Source organism: Myiozetetes cayanensis, unplaced genomic scaffold (genome assembly GCF_022539395.1).
Source record: "Myiozetetes cayanensis isolate MyiCay16 unplaced genomic scaffold, myiCay2020 scf6-25, whole genome shotgun sequence".
In the NCBI taxonomy this organism is placed as follows: Eukaryota; Metazoa; Chordata; class Aves; order Passeriformes; family Tyrannidae; genus Myiozetetes; species Myiozetetes cayanensis.
The window spans coordinates 44,239,189-44,248,022 of record NW_026087853.1 but is presented as its reverse complement, the minus strand read 5'-3'; the positions used below and the strand labels follow the sequence as shown (position 1 = coordinate 44,248,022).

General features: G+C 48.6%; 1 protein-coding gene across 1 annotated transcript in view; it reads left to right on the top strand.

The window, feature by feature from the left end:
• Positions 1–7,627: 7,627 nt before the first annotated feature.
• Positions 7,628–8,834, top strand: part of HRAS (HRas proto-oncogene, GTPase) — a 41,452-nt gene continuing 40,245 nt past the window's right edge. Inside the window, exon 1 of the mRNA XM_050336672.1 lies at positions 7,628–8,027. The gene's annotated coding sequence lies outside the window, so the exon portion shown is untranslated. The remainder of the gene's footprint in view (positions 8,028–8,834) is intronic.

Genomic DNA, 8,834 nt, shown 5'->3' with positions numbered 1-8,834 from the left:
GGTAATCACAGAAGGGTCTGAAGGAGGAGCTGAAAACACTCCCCAAGAGTAGCAGGAAGAGTCTGCCACAGAGGAAAACAGCTGTCTGTGATGGAAAGGGAACAGATAAGCTGGCTTTACTAAGGTATACAGGAATAGAATGTACAATGGAGCGTCAAGAGCACCAAGAAGCAGAGAGATGCTGGGAATGCTGGATTCCATCCTCCTCTCCAGTCAACTAGGTAGCTATATTCTATGTGAGTACTGCTTTGCATCAGCTTTACTTGCTCACAGAGGTAGCAACCAAGGTGCAGGGCAGCTCCTCACAGAAGAAAAATCAGAATTTAGCGAAGGACTTGATAGTAGAGAAGAAAAAGCTCAGCAGCATGAGTTTGATGATGAGAAGGAGGGCTGCACAGCAGAGACAATGTGCAGCCAGTACATTAAAAAGCAATCAAAGGAAAAGGAACCAGTAGTTTAACTGCATAAAGACAAATGTCTTTAATTCTATCTGGTTCTACCATGTGTGCATGCCTGAATCACGCTGAGCAACACTGCTTTGAAATTTCTGCAAGAAACAGATGAAGTTAGCAATTGTTCTTTGATGCTGAGGGGAAGAAAATCAGCATTAGCTCATGAAGAAGTAAGAAGACTATTTAAAAAAGAATATGAATAATCTTAGTATCTTCTCCAGGAGAACATGTGGGATAGTCTGAGATTTCAGTACAAACTCATCTGGTACAGAGAGGCCTTGAACTACAAGATAAATCTGTTGCGCATCAGTGAACGCAGAAATGACACAGGGCACAAGGCATCCCTTAGCAACTCATCCCGTTTCCACTCTGGAAATCTGGCTCCTGCTAGCAAAAGTGACAGATGACCCAGAACACAGTAAGTGATCCCAACTGTCCCATAAAAAAATTGATGGCATGTAAGTTGCACAGTGTTCAAAGTTTTCTGCAGAGTTTGAAAAAGAAAATCAAATGGGGATTAAACATCGCAAGGGTTTCTTAACAAAAAATAGGGCTTTCAACTTCCAAATATCTGAGTTACTGCTGTATGAAGACAAAGGCAAAACCCCTCTCTCAGAGTGCAGTGATCTGAAGATCATGCTCCAAGGGAATGATTGACATTCCATTCAAGCTGACAGCTAACAAAAGCTCCTTTACATATGCCAGCAAACCATTGCCAGGAAAATCAGCATGGTTTCCAACATACAGATTTCTGCATTACCAGGCCTCCTACCCTACATGGCCCTTGCTGATTTAAGTGGAAGGAGACACGGGACCTCACCAACCCTGGCAACTCTTGGTCAGGTGAGGGCATTTCATGAAAGAATCAGTGCCATTTCTAAGTGTCTCAGGCTCCAGACTCACCACATGATCAGCTATAACTCCCTGGAAAAAGCACAAAAAGTCATAAAGAACATTTGTTGGGGGCTTACACAAACACCCGCAGGAGCAAATGGGACACTGCAGAGGGCAGTGCACTTCAGGTAAGAGTGAAACCAGCAGGCAGTTGTAGAAAGGGACATTGCTTGTAAATACAGTCTCAAGAGATTAAACCTGTATCTCATCTCTCCCACCTGACCACCCCCACAGCAGACTCTGAAGTCCAAACATCCCACTCAGGTGAGGGCCTTGTTACTGACTATTGCATATCACGGCTAAGGAAAAGCCACTGTTGTTCATTCCTGTGGTATCTCTACAAGAAGGTTGATTGGGAAATGACCAGCCTTTGAACTATGTCTTTTTCTGTGTGTGTATTTGGGTTGTGGGGTTTTACGGAAAAAAAGGAACCGGCAGCTGTCTGTATTCTTAAACAATGGAACATAGACCTCCTTCCACTTCCAAGCTCTCATTACAAAGCCTTTCACTTCTGCGATTACAGAGCATCTCCCCTCTGCAAGTTTCTATTCTCAGTTCATAACTGATCAAATCTAATTGTTAGTAGAACTCATATCAGTCCACAGGAATCTTTCCTCTCTCTAGCTTTGGTGGTGCTTAGGCCAGGCACCTGGCAAGATCCTACCATGCTTATTTCAAAAAGGAAATCCATAAGAAAGATCCTGTCCCGGGTCAGATAGCCCTCCAGAACTGATGATTTTTCCCTATCCACCCAGAATCTTCTGCAACATTTCAAATGGTTCAGTTGAAAGAAGCCTGAGCACTCTTACTTAGTAGAATTTAATCCAATATTTATGCCATTATGTTGGCAATTAAAACCAAAGTGGTCCCACTCACTGCTTCAGTCATCTGAAGCAATGGGGTGTTCTTGGAGATGATATAGAGGAAGATTTTGTTGATTGATTGAGGATTAATTAATTCAGTGTTTTGTTAATTGATTACTCCAGCAGATTTCTCCAGTTCAGTGTCTGTCTTAAAAAACCCTTGAAACCAGGACTAAGTGGCCTTTTTTTCCCTCTGTGTGGTCTCTCAGTTGGACTGCTGCTTCCAAGTCTTAGGTATCTCCAAGGGTCCCAGGCCCTTGGGATGATGGTACACACTTGCAGAATTTCACACTTGTTATAGCTCTTCTGGCTATGTCTCTCGTGGTACAATCTGCAGTAAGGATTAGCCTGCAGACTCCCCAGTCTCTAGGAGACTGTGTTAAATTATGGTGTTGAACAGTTTAGCATGGTTTCTTTGGGATGACTTTCATTTATCTCATGGTTTCTTTGTGCTGCAGAAGACTCAGATTTTCCCCATAGTCTTTTTATAGTCAGTCACTCACAGTATAAGAATTCATTGTCAGGACAGAGCTCTAGCTTTGCATGTCCACATATCCATTTATCTGATACATTAAGAGTTTCTCTCAAAGGCTTCTTTCCAAGTCATGCTATTGTTGGGGCTTGTAATCTAGCAGTATTTTCTCTACAACCTCACCAGGAAGCTACAAGAGGATTGTCCGTGACTCACGATAATTTTACGTGTGAATTCAGCTAAGCCCCCAGGCAGCTCAGAAGGCTGGCCAGTGTTTCTCAAGCCCTATACTAAATCAACAGCATAAAATTTAACTGGGAGAGAGTGTTTTTAAAATAGAATGGGGAGCATACACTTCATTCCATCACACAGTCGGAGCTGTGTTACTCGTGGTTCATATCAGTAGTCTGGGGATTAAGAAACTTTCAGTTTTTCCTCCACTTTTCAAGACTATCCCACAGAAGACGTCCTTTCTAGCTCAGAAGCAAGGCAAACATTCTCTGTATATCCAAGACCCACTCCAGATCTACAAATGAGTCTATCTTCTGCCCAGGAATCCAGCACTAGTTCCATTGGATTTTGTAACTATTGGTACATACAAGAGTTTTAAAATTGTCCTCCTCTGAGCTAACAAAAGCTCAGGTTTGATTTTCTCCCACAGTGGTAATCTGAGTGTTTCCCCTCTCTGCCCTTAGCTGATTCCCTTTGCCATTTCTAAACTTACTCACTAACCCGAGTAAAATGTGTAGCAGTGAGACTTCCCCTCCCAGGAGCAGACCTGTAAAGAGCATGGATTTGAAGACAGACTTTGCAAGCCTGTTCCATCCTCTGTTCCAGGTAACTCCAATATACAGATCCGTGGAGATTTATTCCACTTAAAAAAAATAAAGGGGGTGGGGGGGGGAAGAATGGAGATTGTCAGAGAATGCAAGCCAAATTAATTTCAGAATTGGTTCATCCCTTCCCGGCATCTTCAGAGTTGCGTCAGCTTGCTGAGGAAATGGACTTGGCTTTGTGTTTCTGAGAATCCAGACTTGTTTCAATTCTTCTGAACACTTCCTTCTTTCCTTCTGACTGCACTTCAGTTTTGATCCAAGTATCAGATAGGCCCATGAGACAGCTCACTTGCACAGAATGTAACACAAAGTTCTACTGACAGATTCTGCTACCTAGACGATGCAGTGAACAAAATGGATAAGGTCTCAGCTTCTTTCCTTGTTATAGCAACAAAGCACCTTGTGATGATAATTGTTTTTTTCTGTTTCATAAGCTGCTTGCCATGGCAAGTCGCTTGTGTTACTCTGTCAGATATCAGAAGAAAACAATTTGAGTTCCCTAGAAAAATACAAATTTTAAAAGTTAATTGCATATTGGTTTGCTTCCTGCCGTAACACTACTCATCCTCTAAGCTCAGGGAGAGATATGCAAGGAAAAATCCCAGCATGAGAAAAGGACTTGAAGGTTTCTTGGGCCTGGTGTATGTGCAGAAGGACTAAACTAAAAACTCATGAAGAATATGGTACAATGGGGAAGCAAAACTCCTCAGTACACTCTCAGAGACACTGTTAAAGAGAGTACAATGATAGAGTCTTCCTTGCAAACACTTTCCAAGAAAGTTTCAGTTACACAGAAAAATTGTGCATGCAGGAAAATGGAGTAGGGAGAGTTCGAAAAAAAGAACCAGAAAGAATCTGCATGATTAAAAGTCAGAGGAACTGGTAAATATGGTGAAGCAACAGGAGATTCAGAACAACAAAAGCAACTGACACCACTAATCTACCCTCTGTGTCTGCTGAGAACTGATATACCCTTCAGTATATCTAAAATAAATGATGCTTATCTGGATGTATTCAAGTATTGTGAAGCTAGAAAAGTACTGTTACTTATTTTGCTGACGATTTTGATGATCACAAGAAGAACTTTTCATGTTCTTTTGAGGTTTTTTTTTAGGGAAAAAGAAAGAATAGTTCAAGTTGGCCATTGTCAAATGTTTCTACTAGAAATCACTCAAAAAATACCATAATTTCAAAAATATCAGGGATAGTCTTGATCTGTAGCTGATAAACAAGTTCAGTTGCTCACTAAGCTTTTGGCATAAGTCTGTATGTCACAGAGTGGACTCCCAACCTTATGTCTTGTCTGTGATTCCCCTCTTGCAGAAGTTAAAGAGGGGATGCAACATCAAGAAGTTGTTTTTTAGGTCACAGCACCTACAAAGATCAGTGACGTACTTCACAGACTGAATTTAGAGTGTTGGTACAAGGAGTCATGACAGGATAAGCCTGTCTATGAGTTCTGGCCTCCCACCTGCAAGCTACATGCAGTTTAGGGAAGACAACCAGGAAAAATTGAAGGCATAGGAATGATGGAACAGCTTTTCAACCCCACTGCAGAACTGGTTTTCGCAGGTTCACTGTGGCAGTGAGGACCTTCTAAGATACTCTCCCTTTCCTTTTTATTGCTCCCCATGCAGGCAGACCCAGTATTTGATTAGCCTTCCTCTCCTGTCAAGCAAGGCTTACAGCAGTTAAGAGCACTGCAGGATTTCTAGAGAGCTGCCCATTTCTCTTTTCCTGCCTTGAGGTTCGCCGCAGAACACTGCTGCCTGGTGGGGCAGCTGGAGGAGTTTGTTGCCAATCCAGCTGAAGTCACAACACAGGTTGAGTTAGCAGAGTAGTGTTGGAAGGCTGAGCTGCCTTCTTGCCGTGGCATTTGCACTGCTGTTGCTGTGGCACTGCACATCGTGTGTTTAAAAAAGAGGGTTCTGTCTTCCGGAGGCTTCAGATGGGCCAGACATTTTTCAAGAATTAAACTCAAGTTCAGAGAAAGGACGGAAGAATCTGCTCAGACAGAACAATATTTTACATACAGAGTGGGCTATAACCTCAGCAAATGTAAATCTGTGCTCTGACAAAAGCAATGGAGTTACATTGCTTTGCCACAACTGAGGATCTTGTCCCAATATTTTGCTTTTTTATCAAAAAATAGAAAGGGGAAGAAGACACCTTAAGCTAATATCACTCTCTGTGCCTTTGCAAGTTTGCATCATCACCCCTATGCGATTGTGTGGTTATGACTCATCAATAGGTGATTATGTCTCTGCTTCCAGCAGTCTGCAAACAAGTAGTCCTCAGGTATCTTATATCCTGATGTGATCTGGCAGTGAAGAATGAGCAAGTAAGAGGCAGTTTCAGTTCCATCTTCTGGTGTTTCTTTGTTCTTGTAGGTCACCAAGAAGCCTAAGAAGCGTGAAACTGAGGTTCACCCACAAATGTGCCTATTTTACTATCTGTTTGGTTCTTGCTCCCTGAAAAGTTCTTCTGGGCCACCCAGGTATTGAAAAATATGAGCCTGCTTTCAGGGTGCTTCAGAAAGCAAGATTTGTGCATGCTCCAGTACCCTGTCTGCTCGTTAGAAATGGCTAAAACAAGACGAGACAGGTAGCACGGAGAGGCGGTGCACCCTGCGTGCATGTGTCTGCCTGTGAGGAAACCCATCACCTTTGTGTGTGCTGCTGCTTCTGCCCTCGTCTTGGTCAGGAGAGATGCTGTGTTTCTGTGAGCTGTGGTCCTCACCTCTGTGGAGAACCGAGAGGTCGTCCAGAACCAGGGCTTGTTAGAAGCAGGGAAAGAGTTTAAAGGTAGGTTAAAGCTTCAGTGTTTTTGTTTGAACCTGTCTGTTTGTGTGCTGGCTTTTAGAAAGTGCTCCGGCAGGTTTGTTTGTGCTGGTGCAACACGTTTATGAGACCTGAGAAAACCTGCACAACCCTCTCAACAGGTATCCCTACAACATGTTTAATCTGCTCTCTCTACAAGCTCTGCAGGGCATGTGCTTTCTTTTTTTTTATGTGTCAAACGTAATATCTAGAACAATGGTTTTTAGATCCATTTTCATATTACTAGATACTTTTCTAATGGAAACAATAAATTGTTGAAGTGTGCTTGAAACGTCATGTCAGAGAGAACAGTGCTTTTCCCGTACCGCCTACTTTGTTTGGCATCATATTCTGCACCTAAGCTTGATCACTTCTGCATGCTGCTGGATAACAAGGTGACTATGCAATCTACTATCCAGTTTCCAAAGTAATAGGGGTATCACACTGCCTCATAGTAGAAAATGTCTGGTGTACCGTGACAGGAAGCACTGCATTGGCAGACCTGAATTCATGGCATGAAGCTTGAGTCCATCAAGATTTACTAGCTCTGATTCAGCGGTGCTCCTTGTGGGACCCAAACAGGATCAGACACGAGCCTTCTGCCATGCTTGGACCTTCGTCTGTAACTGCAGTAATTCTGCTCAAGCAGGGCATCTCTCTGCTGCTAAGCCTAACTGGACGCCAGCTGTCTTACAGAGAGCCAATTCAGGTGTATTTTCTTTTGTGGCCTCTCCAAATTGCTCTGGAATAATTTTGAGCCACTTATTTTTCTAGGCATTTCCAGGGGCCAGCCAGGAGCACCCTGTGAGCTGAGTTTAGCCCAGGGGGTATTCAGCCGGGGGCCGTGCCTGGCAATCAACGCTACCTTTCAGGGGTCACCGGTCTTCCTCCTCAGAACGCCCCCGCGGGGCGCCGACAAAGGCAGCGCAGCTCCGGGCAGCCCCGCGGGTTGCGGGCGGCCGCCAGGCCTTCCCCTGACCTGGGCTGCGGAGAGCGCCCGAGGAGGGGCCGTGAGGCGCAGACGCGTCCCGCGGGGCGGACGCCGCGGTCCCGGCGGCTCCCGGGGGCGGAGGAGGGTCACCGACCGCGGGTCATCCGCCAGGGCGAAGCGCAGGCAGCACCACCCCCCTTCGCCACCGCCACCGCCCCGGGGACCGCCCCGCGGCCGGGCCGCGGCGGGCGGTGGCGGCGGGTGACTGACAGGCGGCGCGGCCCACCCGGAGGGCGGAGGCGGCGGGGGCCGCCAATCCGTGGCGGCGGGCGGGCGCCGAGCGGCGGGCGGGCGGGGCGCGGGCTGGGCGTGTGCCGCGGCCGCCGGCGGGGCGCGCTCCCGCTCCGCTCCCCTCCCGCTCCCCCCGCACGCACATTGTCCGGGCGGCGGCGGCGGCACAGCGCCCCGGCGCCCCGTGCCAATGCGGGGCGGGCGCGGCACGCCGGGGGCGCCTCCACCACCGCGGTGGAAACTTCCCCTCGCCGCCGGGCCGACGCGCGGCTGAAAGCCCCCGGCGGGGAGGAGCGGAGCGGAGCGGGGATTCGCCCGCCTGGGGTGGGGTGGGGGGGGGCGCCTCGTCTAGTTTGGTTTTTCCTCCGTTGGAAGGGAAAAAAAAAGCAAATAATACTGTTACCTGGCTTTAAACTTCTGCGCCCCGCTCTCCAGGACGCGCATCCCGCCCGGCGGGGTGGACGAGCCGGTGAGTGACCGCCGGGCTGGGGCTGGGGCTGCCTCGGGGTGGGTGGGACGCGCCGTCGCGGAGGGGCAGCGCCCACCGGCGCGGCGGGGACGGGGCGGCAGCGCCGCCGCCACCTGTTAACGGGGCTGTTCTCCCCCACCCTGGGAAGTTTGTTGCCCCCACCGTGCTGGGGGTGCCCTCCGCCGTGCCCCGGGGCAGCTGTGAGGAGGGAGCGATCCTTAGCCCGGTGGGCGGTGGCGGGGACCCACCTGCTCTCCTGGCCGCGCCATGACTCTGCTGCTTGGGTGCTGCCTGCCGACCCCAGCCCTGCCAGGCCGCCGAGGTAGGAGGGTGATGGGGTACCACCGACCCACAGCCTCTTCACCCCCTTTGCACTCCTCCTGCCTCCTGTTGTTTGTTCATTGTTGTTTCCCCTCCCAAGCTGCAACCCCCTTCCCTTTTCCCCCCTTGCCCTCCGGCTCCTCTCCACATCCCTTAGCTGCAGCCCTCTCCACCTGCTCTTTCTCTCACCCCCAGTTTGCAGCCCCCCGCACCCACCTTCCCTCATCCCCTTGAATCCACCACGCTGCTCCTGTGATGCGACTCCCCACTCTTTTGCCCAAGTAGGTGCCTGCTGGGCTGCGGTACCCCCCAGGAGAGACCAGGTTCTCGGCAGTGCCAGGCGTCGGCAGGCCAGGGGCGAGGCGCGGAGGGGGCGCGCAGGTATATATATATGTGCATCTGTGATGAAGTGAGCGAGGTCCCCGTTCTGTGAGCATGCGGCTCTGCGGAGCTGGTGACACTCCCTTCCTCCTAGGGACGCTCTCT